Source organism: Pelodiscus sinensis, chromosome 1, assembly GCF_049634645.1.
Source record: "Pelodiscus sinensis isolate JC-2024 chromosome 1, ASM4963464v1, whole genome shotgun sequence".
Taxonomy (NCBI): Eukaryota; Metazoa; Chordata; order Testudines; family Trionychidae; genus Pelodiscus; species Pelodiscus sinensis.
The window spans coordinates 102,515,622-102,535,235 of record NC_134711.1 but is presented as its reverse complement, the minus strand read 5'-3'; the positions used below and the strand labels follow the sequence as shown (position 1 = coordinate 102,535,235).

At 44.9% G+C, this 19,614-nt stretch overlaps 1 protein-coding gene across 1 annotated transcript in view; it reads right to left on the bottom strand.

The window, feature by feature from the left end:
- TMEM178B (transmembrane protein 178B) overlaps positions 1-19,614 on the bottom strand; it is a 350,667-nt gene that overhangs the window by 156,673 nt on the left and 174,380 nt on the right. The window lies entirely within an intron of this gene.

Sequence of the window (19,614 nt, the reverse complement as noted above, 5' to 3'; positions counted from 1 at the left end):
GCCTCTGATTCCTGTCCACTTGAGATTATAACATATCAGTATGATAGTCAGCTGGACCGACTCCTGAGATCTCATTAGAGGTGACAGGACACTGGACAACAGAATCCCTCAGCTGTGCCAGTCCTACAGCCAGCGCTACATTTCATGGAGAGAATGGCAGATCAGAGACAGTAGTTCACAAGGGGAGACCCCCTAATAGAAGCAGGGGTGGACGGTAAACTAAAAATGTGTGATCAATGAAACCAAGATGTCAGTGTTTTCATTCCTGAGAAAGGGGAATGAATATTTGCTTCAGCTCCTGTTTCCTTATTATTTGCCATATCCATATCAGATCTTTTGTTCCTCAAGTTTGAATCCCACTTCTCACAGAGGCCCACAAATAATCCTTTAGACCAGGGCTACTCAACTTCGGAAGCACCGGGGGCCACAATGATACTCTCAGCACATGCCGAGGGCCGCAACTTAAGTGTGGTTGCATAGACATGCAAATATATATGCAAATAGCTTTTCACACTGATGGGCACAAATACAAAGATTAAGCCTTAAGCCGTGATGCCAGACCCAAATGTGGCCAGTGTGGGGAACAGGGAGATTCCTTCTTGATTCCTGCACATGATCAAATTATACATCCTGAAGGAATTTGCCTTGAAATTTTCTAGCACGCTCAGGTTTATTTTCGATATTGAAAGGAATCCCTTTGGAGGACTAAGGATGAACATATAGACATCCATTACTCCCATTAGCTATGCCAGTCCTTTTTTAGCTTTAACACATACACACACACGTCACCAGTATATTTTACTAAACTATTTTATCAGAAGCTTTAATAATACTAGCTCTGCTGACTAAACATGCACTAACCAGTAAAACTGAATAATCCAGACAGTTGCCACCACCATCTTACCCGTAAATTTTGTAGCTATGCTGCTAGATAGTCTCATAAACTTCCTTTTAAACATGCTATTAAAAAAATCAACGTCCGTTATCCCCAAAATAGTGTCATGTGCATCTTAACAGCATGCCCGTTATTTCGAAATACATTCAAAATAACGGGCATCTTATTCCGGCTTCCTGTAAACCTCGTTGCATGAGGAATAAGGAAGACACCGCAATAGCGTTCTATTTAGAAATCTGGCACTGTGTGGACAGCCTATTTCAAAATTTGGCGCAATCTCAAAATAAGCGGTGCAATTTGCGTAGTTCAACATGCGTAGCCTGTTTTGAGCTACGTGTAACTGTGTGGATGTCCCCAGATTCTATAAGCAAAGACATTCAACATCTGAAGGACATTCATCTCCATATTTGTGGTAGGTCTCATTTTGACTTTAAAATACTTGCCTTAAGAAAAACACATAAGACATTTGCATGTAGTCCTTTGGGGGCTGAACTCCTATTCGCCTTACTCTCAGCTCTACAAATGGGTTCTCAAAACAACATTTAAGCGTGCATGCGCGCAGACACACACACAAATAAAACCACACCTTTTTAAGCATCCAACTGCAAATCTGAGCCCTCAGATATGATCTAGGCACTTATGTGCCCAAACTGGAAAATTAAGGCCTGAGAACACAACGCATCAGGACACAGTGAGGTTGTATAGCTACTTCATGACACCAAGTTACTTCTCTGTCATGCCACACAACTTGTTCCTAGATTAATTAAAATTTGGAAATTATTAATGTCCTACAAAGTGGACTTGCAGAATATAAAACTGACTTTCAAGCTCAGGACAGTGCCATGAAATTAAAGATGGGTGTCACTGTTAAACCTTCCCAGAAGTTACATAAGGAATGAATTTAAGACAGAAATACATTTTTGTCTGGCACAACCAGGAGTTTTTAAATCATGAGGCCACCATTAAGCATTTTTTATTAGTGCAGCTGCTCAGCAGACCCATTATCAGTGTTTGTGCCAAATATCTGAAGAGGCTGTGATGCTGGGAAACCTACAGTCACAAAGATTGTCCACTCACACCAAAGGCAGCATTTCATGTGCAAAGAGGAGGTTATATGTGGTAAGAGTGCAGGTAAAGAGGTGCACCTATTATTGCACCATAAGGAACACTGGAACTCTAGGACTCTTATCTTCAGAGTGAGATGCGTCAAAATTGAACAAGAGCAGAGAGCAGGATTTTGACAGGGAAAGATAAATAACAGTTCGGAGACAGTTTAAAGAAAGCGAGAACCTGTCAAGGTCAGATCAGAAAGGAAGTCTGCAAGGACACACAACTGTGAAAGACAAAACCTGCCATGCCACAGGCTATGTCATCAATGCCTTCTAACAGAGCCTGGCAGACGCAGGGCTGCCAGTGCACAGAAAAAACAGCACCCAAACTCATGAAGCCTGAGCTGTCCCTGCCCAGCTATTGCATTTGCTAGTGTTAGTCACTGGTGTTGCGTTATGGCCATACCAGTCAGCCTTCTGAGATGAGCCTGACGTGGCCTTGGATTCCCTGTCCCGCCCTTGGCCTAGCGCTGACAGTGGAAAAACCCTGTAGTCTAGACACACCCTAAATGTCCTCTAACAGTCCAATAAGCAGAGAAAGTGTTGGCAATGATGCTAGGCAATATCGACCTGCCGTGGTCTGGAAAACTGTCTGGGTTGAAATCAAGTCAAGTCCCAAGGCTGCTGGACTAGAGAGGTTGAACCTGTACTTGTTCAAGATGGATTTGTTGGAGGCAAAGGAGAAGTAAGGGGACAGTTAAAATGGTGGTTGTTCTTTCTCACCTGTTAATGTTATTTGGTTCCTTAAACTGTTGGAGTGTTGTCTGTTAACCCCCTCTCCCTTCCCTGAGTGAGTGCAAAAGAATGTCTGAGGTAAACAGCAGGAGTAAACAACAATGCACACGGCCCCAAGAGGCCTAGACTCAGAGGCTGCATGTGGCTGATCCTTGAAGGAGAGAGGGACAGACACACAGTGGTGGTGGACCATCAAGTGGAGCCTCCAAGAACGCCCTCTGCTCGGATCGCCTGGCCAGCGGACCAGCTTAGGAATCAACTTGGGAAGATCAAAGAATATGAACTGCCTTCTGCTCGCCTTATCATCCTGCCTGGGACTGTAAGTGTGATTGAGTGTATGAATGAGATTCCCCTCCCTTCCCAGTTTTAGTTGAATAAAAAATCCTTTACACTCCCATGTGGTGATCCCCTCTCCTTAGTGTTTAAAGCAGTTGCAATCCACATCCCCTTGCAACAGGATTCTCCAGAGACCAATAGACAAAGGAAGGGTTTGGGAATAAATAGCCTGTTTTAAACTGGCACAGAGCCTTCTTCCTGATCCACTAAGTGGATGGGATTCCTGATACACGGAGGACCTCATTCAGGGAGGGTTGGAAGGTCTGAGCCTACTGAGGTCCCATAAAATGGAACCCTTTCTCTGTGATGAACTGGTCACCACAGGAAATCTACTTGGGTGGAATACTGAAGGACTGCTCCTGCCAGACTCCATGTTAGGGACGGGATAATGGGGTTCTTTTATTGTTTGACATGTTTTCTCTGTAGTGCTTTTTTCCTTAAGAACAAAATAGGCTTGCCTAGGAAGAGCTGTGTGGTATCCATACCTGTAGCAATTATACCTGTTAGCTGTCTCTAAAGAAGAAAGCAAGCTTATGCCCTCGGGCAACCTGTGTGTCCTGGGAAATACACAGTGATGGCAGGGCACTGGGCAGCCTGGAAATACTCCAGGCAGGAAGGAGAAAGACGTGAGCTTCTATGATGAGCTAACTGGCTCTGTGGATATGGGAAAGTCAGTGGATGTGATATACCTTGACTTTAGCAAAGCTTTCGATACGCTCTCCCACAATATTCTTGCCAGCAAGTTAAGGAAATATGGATTGGATAAATGGACTGTAAAGTGGATAGAAAGCTGGCTAGATTGTCGGGCCCAATGGGTAGTGATCAACGGCTCGATGTCTGGTTGGTGGTTGTTTCAAGCAGAGCGCCCCAAGGATCGGTTCTAGGGCTGGTTTTGTACAACATCTTTATTAATGACTGGATGAGGGGATGGATTGCACCTTCAGCAGGTTTGCAGAGGACACTAAGGGTGTGTCTAAACTACATGGCTCCATCGACGGAGCCATGTAGATGAGGCTGATCGGCAGAGGGAAATGAAGCCGCGACTTAAATAATCGCGGCTTCATTTAAATTTAAATGGCTGCCGCGCTCTGTCAACCAGCTGATGATCAGCTGTTTGTCAGCAGATCTGGGCAGTCTGGATGCACCGCGGTCGACAAAGAAGCCTTTGTTGACCGGCGCAGGTAAACCTGGTTTCACGAGGCATACCTGTGCCGGTCAACAAAGGCTTCCTTGTTGACCGCGGCGCGTCCAGACTGCCCTGATCTGCTGACAAACAGCTGATCATCAGCTGGTCAGCAGAGCACGGCAGCCATTTAAATGTAAATGAAGCCGTGATTATTTAAATCGCGGCTTCATTTCCCTCTTCCGATCAGCCTCATCTACATGGCTCCATCGATGGAGCCATGTAGTTTAGACACACCCTAAGATGGGGGAGGGGTAGATATATTGTAGAGTAGGGATAGGGTCCAGAGTGACCTAGACAGATTAGAGGATTGGGCCAAAAGAAATCTGATGAGGTTCAACAAGGACAAGTGCAGAGTCCTGCACTTGGGACGGAAGAATCCCAATCATTGTTACAGGCTGGGGATCAACTGGCTCGGTAGCAGTTCAGCAGAAAAGGACCTGGGGATTACAGTGGATGAGAAGATGGATAAGGGTCAACAGTGTGCCCTTGCAGCCAAGAAGGCTAATTGCATATTAGGGCGCATTAGGAGGAGCATTGCCAGCAGATCCAGAGAAGTGATTATTCCCCTTTATTCTGCACTAGTGAGGCCACATCTGGAGTACTGCGTCCAATTCTGGGCCCCACACTACCGAAAGGACGTGGACACATTGGAGAGGGTCCAGCGGTGGGCAACCAAAATGATGAAAGGGTTGGATCACATGACCTATGAGGAGAGGCTGAAGAATTTGGGCTTATTTAGTCTGCAGAAGAGAAGAGTGAGGGGGGATTTGATAGCAGCCTTCAACTTCCTGAATGGAGGTTCCAAAGAGGATGGAGAGAGGCTGTTCTCAGTAGTGACGGATGGCAGAACAAGGAGCAACGGTCTCAAGTTACAGTGGCGAGGTCTAGGTTGGATATTAGGGAAAAACTATTTCCCTAGGAGGGTGGTGAAGCATTGGAATGGGTTACCTGGGGAGGTGGTGGAGTCTCCATCTCTAGAGGTTTTTAAGTCTCGGCTTGACAAAGCCCTGGCTGGGTTGATTTAGTTGGGGTTGGTCCTGCTTTGGGCAGAGGGATGGACTCGCTGACCTTCTGAGGTCTCTTCCAGCCCTGGGATTCTATGATTCCATGTGAGTCTCACCCAGAGTAGGCAACAGCTGGGGAGCTGGTAACCTAACAACTGATACCCTGGCTGGACCATAGAGAGGAATATAGGTGCAGTTACCCTGAACTGTGACAGAGGGTTGTTCAAAAGGGTTTAGCCTCTCCTCATAGGTCATGTGATCCAACCCCTTCATCATTTTGGTTGCCTTCCACTGGACCCTCTCCAATGCGTCCGCATCCTTTCTGTAGTGTGGGGCCCAGAACCCATTGCACCATTTTAAAAAGCAGAACATACATACAGGAATCATACCGTAGTTTTCAAGATATACTAGAACCTCTTTAATCTAGCAACCCTGGGAAATAGGCTATGCCGGATGATGGAATGTTCCAGACCATGGATGTTCGCCATAATAAAGGGTGAACAAAGTCAGTTGCTAAAGCTTTTGTATAGACTTACCATTATATAGTAATGTACATGTATAACAAAGATAATCCTTAATGTGCAGTATTTAAAATGTTATTGGGAGTGGGGATAGAGTCTGGGCAGGAAGGAGGATGCAGAAATGGGTTGGGGTGGGGGATCTGGCAGAGATGAAGGGAGGGTGCATGAAGGGCATAGGGGGTGGGGTCTGGACAGGAGGGGTCTAGGGGTGGGGCACTTACCTGGCACCCTGCTCCCAGGGGCACACATGGCTCTGCGCCCCCTTACCACTCCCACTGACCACAAATTGTGGCCAAGGGAAGCAGCGGGGGAAAGCCTCCAGGCAAGTGCTTCTCTGTGCTGCCATTTCCCCATCCAGGCGGAAGTGGGAGCAGCAACACACAGAGCCAGGCAGAGCCCACAGGCTGGAGTCAGCCTGCAGCTTGCCTGGATACAGCTCAGGGGATACCCCCTACAGTAGGGAACAGGTGCTGGTGCTCTCGCAATGCAGGAGTTTGAACCTCGGGTCCCAGCCCACAGACACCTGTATTAAGGAGGTTCAAGTGTACCACACTCTGCAAACTGTACTACCGCATTCTATTGACATACCACCAAAATCAAAGCACTAAGACTTTTTCAATTGCATCAGTGGTATCTTAGCCATGCCGGATGTATCTGGCTACAGGATAAGTATTTCGCAATGCATGGGATACAAAAAGCGACTCTTGAAAAGGAAGGATTTAGAAAACCATGTAACAATGGAGAAAACACCTTATGCTAATACTCAGAGGCGGCCTGTCTGTTTCAGCAGCCATCAGTGTTAGTGTGATGCCACCAGCACAGTACAAGCTGGGTGGCACACTGATGGAGAAGGTGATGTGAAGTGTCATAACAGGGCTGTACTTCATGAACAGGCTGCAAATGGGGATTTGAGATACATTTTGTATTTCTGAACACACCCCTTATTCAGTTCACAAGCAACATTCCATGCACAATGTATTTTGGGCCTGATCCAAAGCCCACTGAAGTGAATGGAAAAACTCCCATTTATTTCAGAGGACTTTGGATTAGTTCCACAAATATTCCAACTTAGATTCCACAACAGCCAGCTCTGCACAACATTGCATTGTTATCCAGCATAATATGTGCCAGAAATTAACTTGGAGGTTGCATGGGAAGAGACTTTATCTTTCAGGTGTCTGTAAAGCATCTTGTCCATGCGTGCTTTATAAACCACAAATACCAAAGGCTGCTTGATTAGGTTTTCTTAAAATGTGAAGGTCACCTTGAAAGCTGCAGCGTAAAGTACTAAACCACTTCATGTCGAGCGCCAACACTCAGCCTGCTCCTGCAGAATTAATAGAGCCTCTGAATATGGAAAACACATTTTCACCTACTGCGGAGAGGCTCAAATGGTACGTCTGGATTTACTAGAAACATGCAGCTATGACCAAGATAATCCTGCCTGGCCATGTCTAGGTATTGTCCAAGTGGAAGTTTAAGATACCACTTTTTACTAAGATTCAAGAGTAAGTGTAATGGGTTGTTTAGTGGCTGTGGTGCAGCACTAAGAGACAGGAGACCAGGGTACTGTTCTTGTTTAATTTTATGATTATTTTATTAGCTACCCTTGTTGAGGAAATGATGCTACTATGAATCAGTGACACAAGGGTATTCTCTGACTGACCTGATGTCATCATCCTCTTTGTAAACAAAGGATTGCCTGCAGTGTCTTGTTTATATCTCACTACGGAGAGGTGTAACTCTAATGCATCAATTTCCCAGGTTTCCCACAAAAAGGTGCTATGAAAAAACAACAAGTATTTGCCTTTGCTATTTAAATTGGGCTCTTATGCATAAAGTCATTAATGTTGCTCTGTATCTTATGGCACTTTCAATAGCTGGATTCATGCACATAGATAGAAATTTCCTCTTAATTTGGAAAAGTCTGCTGTCCATGGTGCTGTCCATTCTGACTGAAATTAGTTCTAGCCAGTGCTGAAACACCAATCATTTTAATTATTAGCATTCTTAAAGATACCTTTCCTTGTTTTGAGCTATTCTGTATGTAACAGGTCTCCCATAGATTGGTAAAAGATATGCAACTTCAGCTACATAAATAATGTATCTGGATTCGATATGCCTTAAGCTGAGCTTGGCACCATCTTCATAGTGGAAGGCTGATGGTAGCAAACACTCCCATCAACTTCCCCTACCCTTCATGACTGTGAGGAGTACCAGCACCAACTGGGGGTGCTCTCAGCGTTTGATTTAGCAAGTCTTAACTAGACCGGCTAAATCATATGCCAAAATATCAGTCTTCAGGGCATAAGTATAGAAAAGCTAGTAAGCAAGCATTGCTTAAGCACCAGAGCCAGTTCCCCAGTGTAGTGGGAAGGGGGGGGGGAGGGAAATCACCCTGAATGTTCAATATAGCAGGTCTTAACTAGACCTGCTAAATCGAATGCCAGAAGATTAATCTCTCGTGGATAAGTATAGAAATGGCCTAAGAGTCATTAGCACTACTAAGCAGAGAGGTTAAAGACTAAGCACAATGCCAGCACTTCTTTAGAGAGAAATCTGTATCTGAAAAAGTCCCTCCTCCTATTATATATATATATATATTACAATAGCAACTAAATATCCCAGCAAAGATGGGAATGCCACTGAACTGGGCATTAGACTAGGAATGTTAATGTGTAGTCATCTCTACGATTAACCAATAAGTCTAGGCTTACAGATTAATCTTGTCAACTACACTCATTCCCCCCTTGCTGCCTCTGTATCCAAGGCAGCAAATGGGGGGAGTGGGAGCTGGTGCCTGTTAGGAACTGGCTTAAAAGGTGGCTTTCAAGCTAGCTCCCCACATGTATCAGCTCCACAGATCTGCCTGTCCTCATCTTGCTGCCTCCTACAGAGGTGGGGAGGGCAGCATGCAAGAGCCAGTGCTGGGGGGAGCTGGCTCAAAAGCCACTTCCCTCCAGCACCAGCTCTGTGGTGTTGCCTCCCCCACCCCTGTGCTGCTGCCTATAACTGAAAGGTGCATATTACCAGCACTCACAATTTTCCCCTCAGACACCTGTCCCACTGTTCTTTTCTCTGGCAGCAGATTTGTTTCTACCATGCAGTAAACCCAAATAATCCTTCAATTTTGGTAACTGTAAGCAAGTGGTTTTCCCACCATGCTCCAAAAACACAGTCCAGACATCGTATTAGATAAAAGCTCCCTTTCCCTCCCACTAGCATTTGGCTTTATTACCAAACTAATAACAAATATTACATACATTCCAAGTCAAATATTTTTCTCCACGCTTGTGGGCTCCCACAGGAGAACACTTCAGCCTGGACTCTCTCTGATCTGAAAAGCATTCCTGACATTATCCAGCATGGAGTTGGTTTCACCTGCTGCAAACAGTGAGTCAGCAAGAATTCACCAGCAGTTTCCAGAAGGGTTCTACCACCTACTCAAGAGAGGGTCAATAGAAAAATCCTAGTACAAGAACTGCCTGTTTGGTTCCAGTGTAATGATCCATAGTGTTAATTTGGGCCTGTGCTGAATGTGTCTAAATGTCTTCTATTTTACAGACTGAGCTGTAATTCTCTCTTGACAAATTCTCAAATTGACAAAGAAAACTTACTTTGTTTAAATCATTCTGCATGAACTCTTTGACCTCTCTAGGGAAGGTGCCAGTGGCTCACTCTGAGAAAGCCAAACTCTTGGAAGAAAAAGGTGATGTTAGCATAGCCCACATGTCAGGTCACTAACCGAGGCAGCAGTATTCCTCTGGAGTGGTGCCACAAAGCAGTTAGCAAGGGGGAGGCCTTATGAGGTATGGAACACTGCTAGGGAGGCTACTTCTTTAAAAAAAAAATCAAAACAAGGCTGTCCAAATGGCCTAGTATTAGCGAATGCTAATTTGGAGACATCCACAAGGGAGATCTAAGTTCAAGCCCCAGACTCCCCCAACACCATCACTACTCTCCCCTATCTAAGCTCCTGAAAGGAACTCCTGCCCTTCTCACCAACACTGGTAGCTAAGATGCAATCCCTGAGGAAAGAGTTGTAAAAGGAGGGGGAACAATCACCAGGCACTAGCAAGGTGGAGGAGGACCCCATTCTCTCCAAATAGAAAATGCACAATTTAAGAAAGAAAAGAGCTCCATTGAGAGGGTCTTATTGGCAGCTGGCTATTGACTTTGCAATATTTTTTAAGATTTATTCCCTTTTATTTTTACCAGGGGAAATTATGCTGTCAGGATCTATTAACCCGAAACAAACCCTTCTCCCCCTCATTATTACTGTCTTCCAGAGTTAGCTGCTAAGTGTCCCCTAAGACTGTCAGATGGTGACGGCTCTACTTTTACAGCGTGCACATAAAGGGTTTACTGCAGAGGCAAGTCAGGGACAGAACGGATCCAGGAGTCTAATGTGTAGAATGAGAAGCCCATGACATTTCCCGAAAGCCCTGTACTGCATTCTGCCTCCCCATCGCCCACTCAAGGCTTAGTGTTGGAACAGTGTGTGCAGTGACATCACAACATATCATCATCACATGCTTGCAAATGTGAGCCTGTTGTAATGCATCAGTATACGGAGCAGGGTTAAGGCTTCATATGTGACTTTGGGCATCCTTAATGTGCCTTCCATGTAGATTATTGTGTTTAATTTCCTAGGGTATTTGTTCAAGCAAAAAGTAGAAAACCAAACTAAGATTCTTTAATGTCCAGGAGTTCTAATTCTTCCAACTAACAATAAAATAAAATTGCTGTGTTGTTCATTAATCTAAAACTGCTTTCCTAAATACTACCAAAATTCTGCCATGTTTGACCTAAATTTCAGCCCACACATCGGCTACGTCAACACTGGCATGATTTTCCGGAAATGCTTTTAACGGAAAAGTTTTCTGTTTAAAGCATTTTTGGAAAAGCACATCTAGATTGGCAGGACGCTTTTCCGCAAAAGCACTTTTTGCGGAAAAGCGTCCATGGCCAATCTAGATGCACTTTTCCGCAAAGAAGCCCCAATCGCCATTTTCGCGATTGGGGCTTTTTTGCGGAAAAGAAATCTCTGCTGTCTACACTGGCCCTTTTGCGCACAAGTCTTTCGGAAAAAGACATTTGCCCAAACAGGAGCAGCATAGTATTTCCGCAAAAGCACTGACAATCTTACATGAGATCGTCAGTGCTTTTGCGGAAATTGAAGCAGCCAGTGTAGACAGCTGGCAAGTTTTTCCGCAAAAGCAGATGATTTTGCGGAAAAACTTGCCAGTCTAGACACAGCCCTCCTGTTTGAAAAGAATGTCCAAGACAGTAGTACCCGAAGGGAGATTAAATAGCATTTAGTATGCATGTAACTACAGGACAGAGGCATTCTTATGCAGCACATCCTTTTAGGTGCTCAGTTAAAGGGACTACCAAAATCTCTGCTGGACAGGTTCAGTAAGCGATTTTCAAAAAACTCTTGAATTGTTCCAATGAAAATCAGTTTCCCCAGGATCAAGGCCAATTGCTACTCCTGAATGGAGTGTTTCCATATTTGACCTGCAACTGCCAAACTGCAGCCAATTCAGCACAAACCAGCCTCACTAAATAAGAGTTGTAAAGTGCAGAAAGTTATGAAGCATGGAAGACGTGGAAACGGGATTCATGCCCTCTTGACTTCTACAATTGTGCTATTTCCCTAGGCTACGGAGGCATTTCGACAGATAGAGCAGCAGGAGCAAAAGTAGAATACATCTTTATAAATGGTTTGAGAAACTCATAGTAAAGTTATCCATGCTGGTTTGAAGCTATTCTGGGACTTAGCCAGTTGACTGCAGAGCTAAGTTATTCACTCATGCACAGAGCCTCATTCCTAAGGTGTGCACTCCAACTTAGCATCAACACTCTACAGTGTAGGCTCAGTATGCAATTTTCAAATGTTAATAACTCTGTCAAATCAAATCCAATTTCCCCTGGAAAAAGGCCATGCACTGCTCCTCAATGAGAACCATTTCAAATCCAAATTGCAACTTTCAAGCATCAGTCATTTCTACTGAAAGACTGTTAAAAATAAAAAAGGTACAAGATTTTTTTCTTCTTTCACTTGCACCAAAAACAGCTGAAGCGATTTTGTTCAAACTTCAAAGAAAAGGGACCCCAGTCCTCACCCCCACCCCAAATGAACCTTTGGGTGGAGATCATGTCTGAAATTTTTTGGCCCAAATTGAGAATTTTTCACAAAATCATCACTGTCTGAAAACAGGGATTTATAATTGTAACCAATGTGAAACTTTAAATACAGTAGTCACAGTGATCCTGCTAAATCTAATTTTATCTAATTCCTGCCCATTTTCTATTACTTGAAAGTCACACAACTTGGGGAAGAGGAGGCAGAAGGGAAGCATGTGTGCAGAGCTCACAGCCCTGAGACTCCCAAACCCCAGTGCTGGTTAAAGGGGGAGGGGAGAGAAAGTGAGTGTGTGCTGGCCCTGGTTCTTATGCTGAGGAGAATGATAAACAGCATGTTAGCTTCTCTTTACAACTGGTTTCTAGAACTGGCCCTCCAGGCAACAGCTAGTCTGGGTGGTGATCCAACCAACTTAGCCAGGTCTGAACTACAGTAAAAACACCATATGCAAGTATCGCTGCTTGCATTCCCGACAGCACGGCTCACTGCACTAAGGAGAACATGAAGTGGAAATAGGAACTATTCTGTGGATGGGGTTGACTTGCCCTCCTCACACCAAACGTACAGTAAAGCTGTGAGATCCTCCCTGCTTCAGTCAAATTTCAGAGCACAGCCTGCAATGTGTATGTGTGTTGGGCTGCGTGGGGGGAATTGGCAACAAAGCTAGTGAAGCAAAGCTCTCACCATCCACCACAGGCTGTCTGACCTGTAAGCTATGTAACTGCACATGCATGGCCAGACTGTGACAGCGCAGGCAGCTGCTCCTTCCATATGCCTGTAGGGCTGCACACTGTCCCCACTCATAATGTAGATGTTGTGGGTAAGTACACCTAAAGGATGGCCCAGCCTGAGCACTAAGCTCAGAGAGAAATGCTTCCTGATATACAATCCCTCCCTAGCTCCACCTGTGGAGCTATGGCTCCAGTGGAGGCCTGTGCAATCAAGCACAACAATCTGGGACTCATTCATGGAATCATTATTTGCGGTTCGGCGTGTCATGATTATGAGGGTTAGCCAGCAGCCTGGGGATTAAGGGGTTAACTACACCTAGCCAGGTGGAGTGGCCAATAGGAATGTAGGTAGGACTTTCAAACTGGGACAAAGGAATTTGAGCTTTTTCCTCCTTTGTCTCTCTGGGTGAATCCTCTGCAGCTACAGGGAGGGACAAACATGTCTGTCTCCCTCCAAGAAACAATTCTTCACTTTCTGTAAGTAGGGTAAAGTTTCGGTAGTTTCGTTAGGCTTTATTGTTTTAAGGGTTGGGTATGGGATTTGATATCTGACACTGCTTAAGAGATGTTTGGCTTTTCTTTTTAACTAAATTCTAGCCCATGGTGTAATTCCTCCACGAGTATATTTTGTTGCCTTTCCATCTGATCCTTATGCTTGCAACAGGAATATTGTTATAATAATAAAAGTTTTCTCTTTTCTTTTTATTAACCTGGCATTGGTTACTTGTGTGTCCTGATTTTTATAATAGGGGTGAGATTTCCCAAATGATCTTTCCCCTAATCTCGTTATTAATATTTGGGTGGTGGCAGCAGAAGTTTTATTCCCAAAATCTAGGGTTTTAAGATTTTGGGAGAAGTTTTATACCAAAGCCTGGTAGATAAGGCTTTGGGGTACACTTGCTGGCCCCCACTTCTGCATTTATCAGGCCAGAGTGGGGAAGGAGCCATGACAGGCGTATTCACGGGTCTCCTGTACCAGCCTGGGTGAATTCCCCATGGCAGCCTGGAGAGGCAGTGAGTTCCCTGCAGCTTCTGGCAGCTGTGGTGAGTTTCCTGTGGCTTCCAGCCCCTGTGGTGAGTTCAGGAGCCGAAGGGAGCTCGCCGCAGAGGCCAGGCACTGGCTCCCAGGATTTGTGAATTTTGCCATTCGCAGTGGATGCAGGAACACATCCACCGTGAACGGCGAGGGATTCCTGTACCTCATCTGCTCTTGTGAGAGGCTCCATTTTCATCAACGCTTCTGCATCTGTGGACATTCGCTGTGTCTGTTTCAGAGAGAAATATCTGACTTGCGTGACCAGAGTGTGAGGCTAGGTGTGGAGGGGATGTGCTGGCTGCTGCTGCAGACCACAGAAATGGAAAACCACTTTCCCAGGATTAGACACCACTGGCCTGTGCCTAGGCTCTCTTATGCTGAAAGGAGCTAATGGCTGCCAAGAGGTGGGGCTTAGAGCCCAAAACAATTGCAGACCTCATGAAAGCCAAAGGGAATGCCAATCACTCTGGTTCAGGCTAACAGAAAATGCAGTCAAGCCCCCTTTGGTAGTAAAAGGAACTGAAAACAATGATGGGGGATAACCCAAGGCAATAGACCACATGGCAAACCATAGATGAACTGTGTGAACTAAGGGATTCCTGAACAAGGGAGAAGTGGTGGACATGATATACCTAGACTTTAGTAAAGCATTTGATACGGTCTCACATGACCTTCATATCAATAAACTAGGCAAATACAACTTAGATAGGGCTACTAATACGGATGCATAACTGGCTGGATAACCATTCTGAGAGTAGTTATGAACAGTTCAGTCATGCTGGAAGGGCATAACAAGTGCGGTTTTGCAGGGGTCTGTTTTGGGACTGGGTCTGTTCAATATCTTCATCAACGATTTAGATATTGGCATAGAGAGTACACTTATTAAGTTTGCAGATGATACCAAGCTGGGAGGGGTTGCAAGTGCTTTGGGGATAGGGTCAACATTCAAAATGATCCGGACAAACTGGAGAAATGGTAAAAAGATGACGTTAATAAGGATAAATACAAAGTACTCCACTTAGGAAGGAACAATCCGTTTCACACATACAGAATGGGAAGCGACTGTCTAGGAAGGAGCACTGCAGAAAGGGATCTAGGGGGTCATAGTGGATCACAAGCTAAATATGAGTCAACAGTATGACACTGTTGCAAAAAAAGCAAACATGATTCTGGGATGCATTAACAGGAGTACTGTGAGTAAGACACAAGAAATCATTCTTCCAGGCTACTTTGCGCTGATTAGGCCTCAATTGGAGTGTTGTGTCTAGGTCTGGGCACCACATTTCAAGGAAGATGTGAAGAAATTGGAGAAGGTCCAGAGGAGAGCAACAAAAATGATTGAAAACATGAGCTATGAGGGAAGGCTGAAGGAATTGGACTTGTTTAGTTTGAAAAGAGAAAACTGAGAGGGGAACATGATAGTGGTTTTCAGGTATCTAAAAGGGTGACACAGGGAGGAGAGGGGAAATTGTTCTCCTTGGCCTCTGAAGATAGGACAAGAAGCAGTGGGCTTCAATTGCAGCAAGGGAGGTTTAGGTTGGACATTCGGAAAAACTTCCTAACTGTCTGGGTGGTTAAACACTGGAATAAATTGGCTAGGGAGATTGTGGAATCTCCATTACTGGAGATACTTAAGAACAGATTAGATAAACATCTATCAGGGATGATCTAGAGTTTCTAGACAGTGCTTGGTCCTGCCGTGAAGGCAGGGGACTGGACTTGATGACCTCTTGAGGTCCCTTCTAATTCTAATGTTCTATGAGTCTATAATTCTATGGATGCAAACATAGGGGGTACATTCTATATAAACTGGAGACAGAAGGCCCTGAAAGGAAGCAGAGGACAGAGCTATAGAAACACAGTGCTAAGGGGTGTGGCAGATTTAGGGATTACTGAGTAAGGAAACTGATTTTTGTTCAGGGAAACAGGACTTTGTATGCATGTTTGTAGATTTACAAGATTACCCCAAGAACATACCCAACACATTTCACTAATTTCTCATCCCAGTATGAATAATCCTGCAAGGTGGTTTATTGCTTGTGCTAAAGGTGCAACCAAATTAAGATAATACAGATGCTTCAGGAAAACTTGGCATTTAGATAAAGAGATTAGATAAAAACAGAGAGATGAGATTAGAAAGTTATATACATTGGATTATAAAGAAAGGTTAGAGAGACAGTAGTATGATTAGATTAGATCAAATACATAAGCTAGAGTGATTTTTAAAAGCACTGAACAGGTTAGATAGCAAAATTATGGAAATTAGTGAGAGAGAAATTAAGGATATGTGGTGAGATTATGGCAAAGAGAGAGACTAGGCAAAGTTTGGACAGATAAGTTAGAGTTACTATTTCATTCAATATGGAAGAGGAGAAGATACATATTTTGAGGGAAAACCTGCCTACAAAGTCAGTTCGGTGGCATTTTATTCACATGACCAGTCCTTACATATATAGTTTTTCCCATTAACTTCAACAGGACTAAACATAAGAGAAGAGTTTGCCAGATCTGACAGATCCCCAACATATCAGGCAAAATCCTGAAGTTCTTTCTTGAGTAAAATTCTAATTGACTTCAGTGAAAGTTTTGTCTTAGTAGGAGCTCAGTGAGGGCTTCAGGACCTGGCTGTAATTCCCTCCCCAAAAAGGCTTAATTCAAAACTGAGTGGAACTGTCTTAAAGCCAAGAAACAAAGCATTCCTGGAGACACCCACAACGCACATAAAAAGCACACAGAATTCTTAAATACCCGAGAAACCTCGCTGGCCCTTCTGCGTACGTTCAGATATGAGGAGATAGACAAAGGCAACCCCAGCCAATTTAGAGCAGGGGTTCTCAATCGTTTTCTTTCTGAGTCCCCTCACCACAAACATGCTTTAAAATTTCATGGCCCACCTATGCCATAACCACTATTTTAGGCATATAAAAGCCAAGGCCAATATTGGTAGGTAGCAAGCAGGGCAATTGCCCAGGGCCCCTGTGCAATGCCAATTGCTCAGGCTTTGACTTCAACTCTGGGAGGCACTTTCTACCCAGGACCCCAGTGAGTCTAATGCCAGCTCCGCTTGGTGGCCCCCCTGAAACTTGCTCCTGACTCCCCAGTCCTGGCTGAGAACGGCTGATTTAGAATATACCCACAGCAGCTTCATAATACATAAAAGGAGATTTTGGCTAATCATATATTCACTGATGATTCTGGAGGGGAGAAATAATATGAACTTGCCTGTCCCATGTCACTGCCTCATGTGACATCTGCACCTAAGTCTGCTGCAGGAAGGGATATAGCAGCTTCCTCTATGGCATGGGTCTCTAGGGAGAAAGGGGACACATGCTAAGAGGAGGTGTCTTTCTTTTCTGTCCTCTGCTCATAGAGCACACTTTAAATTCATTCCATTATTATAAGCTGCATTTGATCCCCTTGCAGACTTCTTCCTTAAATCATACTCTGTAGGCTCTGACATACTTGATATGAATCCCAGGCACCTGGTGAAAAGGAAAGGTTGCAAGAGAAGTATAGAAGTTCTGAGCTCAGGAACAAATACCTGAAATCAGAGATTCCTGCTTATGTTTCAGTGAGAATATATGGCCTAGAACAGTGTTTCTTAAACTTTTTAAGACCGAGGAACACCAAACAATATTTTTTTTTTAATGAGGAAGATTTTTTTTGTTGAGCAAAAAAAAAAAGAAAAAAAAAGGAGGGGGTCGGAGGGAAAGTTATTGAGCAAAACTAAAAACAAAAAAAGAGTCACCTGCCCCTTTAAGGGTGGCCATTTTGAACACTGTTGTTCTCCGCAGCGCACCTCCAACTGCCTCACGGCACACCAGTGTGCCACAGAACACAGTTTAAGAAATACTGGCCTAGACCAGGAGAGGTCACTGCACAGCTATAAGCAAAAAACCCTTGTGTGTCAGTTTCTCCATTTGTGGAATAGGAATAATAATGTCCATCTCTGTCACAGAGGTCTTGTGCTGCTTATTTAATATCTGAATATGCTTTGAGATCCTGAGATAAAAGTGGCTACGGGAATGCGGAATATTATAGGTCATCAGAGAGTGTGTACAGGTAACATTTTGTGGAACACAGAATCCCACATGCTGTGTGCCAGAATCTACAAGGATCCATACTTTAATTCCATGGAGATGAGATGGGAGATGCCCAGTAGGAGCACAGTATGATCAAATGAAATCCCCTCCCCATCATCAGATCAGCCAATAACATGCCAATTTATTGCTTTCACTCTGAAGCACCAACACCACAGCAGCAGTAGCTATTATTGTTCCCATGTAGCCACTGGATTAGACACTGTTTACAATATAAACTGACAAAGAATATCATTCTCCTACCACCCACCCTTTAATATACAACCACTGCTATGGAGAAATCAGGACGTGGGGCACGGGAAGGGGGCACCTCTCGTAGCAGTCATGATGGTAAGAGTGCAGTGTCACACAAGGGCACTATTTGCAGGGCACACTGGAAGACACTCTGAACTGAAGAGGAAAAACAGAAGTGTTTCCTCTGGAGAGGACTGCTTGAATTTTCTAGGCTATGTTTCTTTCATGCTGCTACTGACTGCCTCTTTCAAATGATGTGAAAAGATGTAATATTTATTGGTGTTCTTGGGAGAAACTGATTGCTCAAACAGCACATTTTTTCCTATGAAGTACAATAATAATGTTTTGCACTTTTGTAGTATCTTTCAGCCCAGGATCTCAAAGTACTTTACAATTAATAATGAGAAAGTGTGGTCCCCACAGATGGGCAATTGAGACTCACAGAGATTAAATTACTTGTTCAAAGTCACACAAGACCTTGGCAGGCCAGAAACTGAACCCAGATCTCCTGGCTCCCAGTACTGTCCATTACACAGAATACCATTTTTTCTCCTCACTAGCTTTACTTGCAGTCTGTCATTGCACCACTTGCATCCAAAAAGCATAAATTGACAAGTGCTTGCACACCTGCTAACCATAGTTCTCTCTAAGATGCATGCCTGCATGGCACGCACCAAGAATTTGCCTCCTGCCTACCTTCTCAGCAGAGCCACACAATGGCTGCTCAGCTGCTCTGGGGCTGGGCCGTGTGGCAGACGGTTGCCCTACCCCAGGAGCAGCTGGGAAGCCACTACACAGCCCTGGCCCTAGCTTCAGCCTTTCCCCAGGGCTGGCGCTGTTGCCAGGGTAGGAGGTCAGGTGGTGGCTGCCAAAGCTGGAGTGTGGGCCGAGGTACTAAAAATAGCACCGCGGCCTCTGATCCAGTCCCAGCACAAAAGGCAGCTTCCCGCCATGTGGCTGGACCCCATGTGCTGGGACAGGAGCCGGGGCTGTGGTGCTATTTTTGGTAACACAGTCTTGAACCCAGCCGCCACGAAGCCACCTAGGGCTGGGCCACATGGTGGGTGGCTGTCTTATGTGCTGGGAGTGGAGCTAGACTGTGGTGCAGATGCTCCTGGGCCAATGCCAGGGTGCTAAAAATAGCACCGTGATGCTGGCCCTAGCCCTGGCACATGGGGCAACCACCAGCCACACAGCCCTGCACTAGTACCAGGGAGCTAGAGAGGGTAGAGGTGTCAGGAAGGTAGAAGGTGAGGGAAGGGGCAGGAGGAGAACTAAGGGGGAGGTGGGTGAGGAGAGGAAGGGACCCTCAGGCATGCAGCAGTCACTGTTTTAAGTGCAGGGATGTTCCATGTGCCTCTCTTCTCTGGAGGGAGGGGGAGACTTCATGTGATCTACCCACCCCAGCCCAATCCTCAGTTCCTATTGGCTGGAAACAACAAGCAAATAGGAGCTGAGAGATTGAACTGAGGGATGGGGGCAACGCAAGCCTCTTCTGCTCCTGGAGCTGAGAGCCACATGAAAGGTACAGCCTAGAGTTTAAGCAGCCTAGGGCTGCAGCAGGCAAAGCACCCAGCCT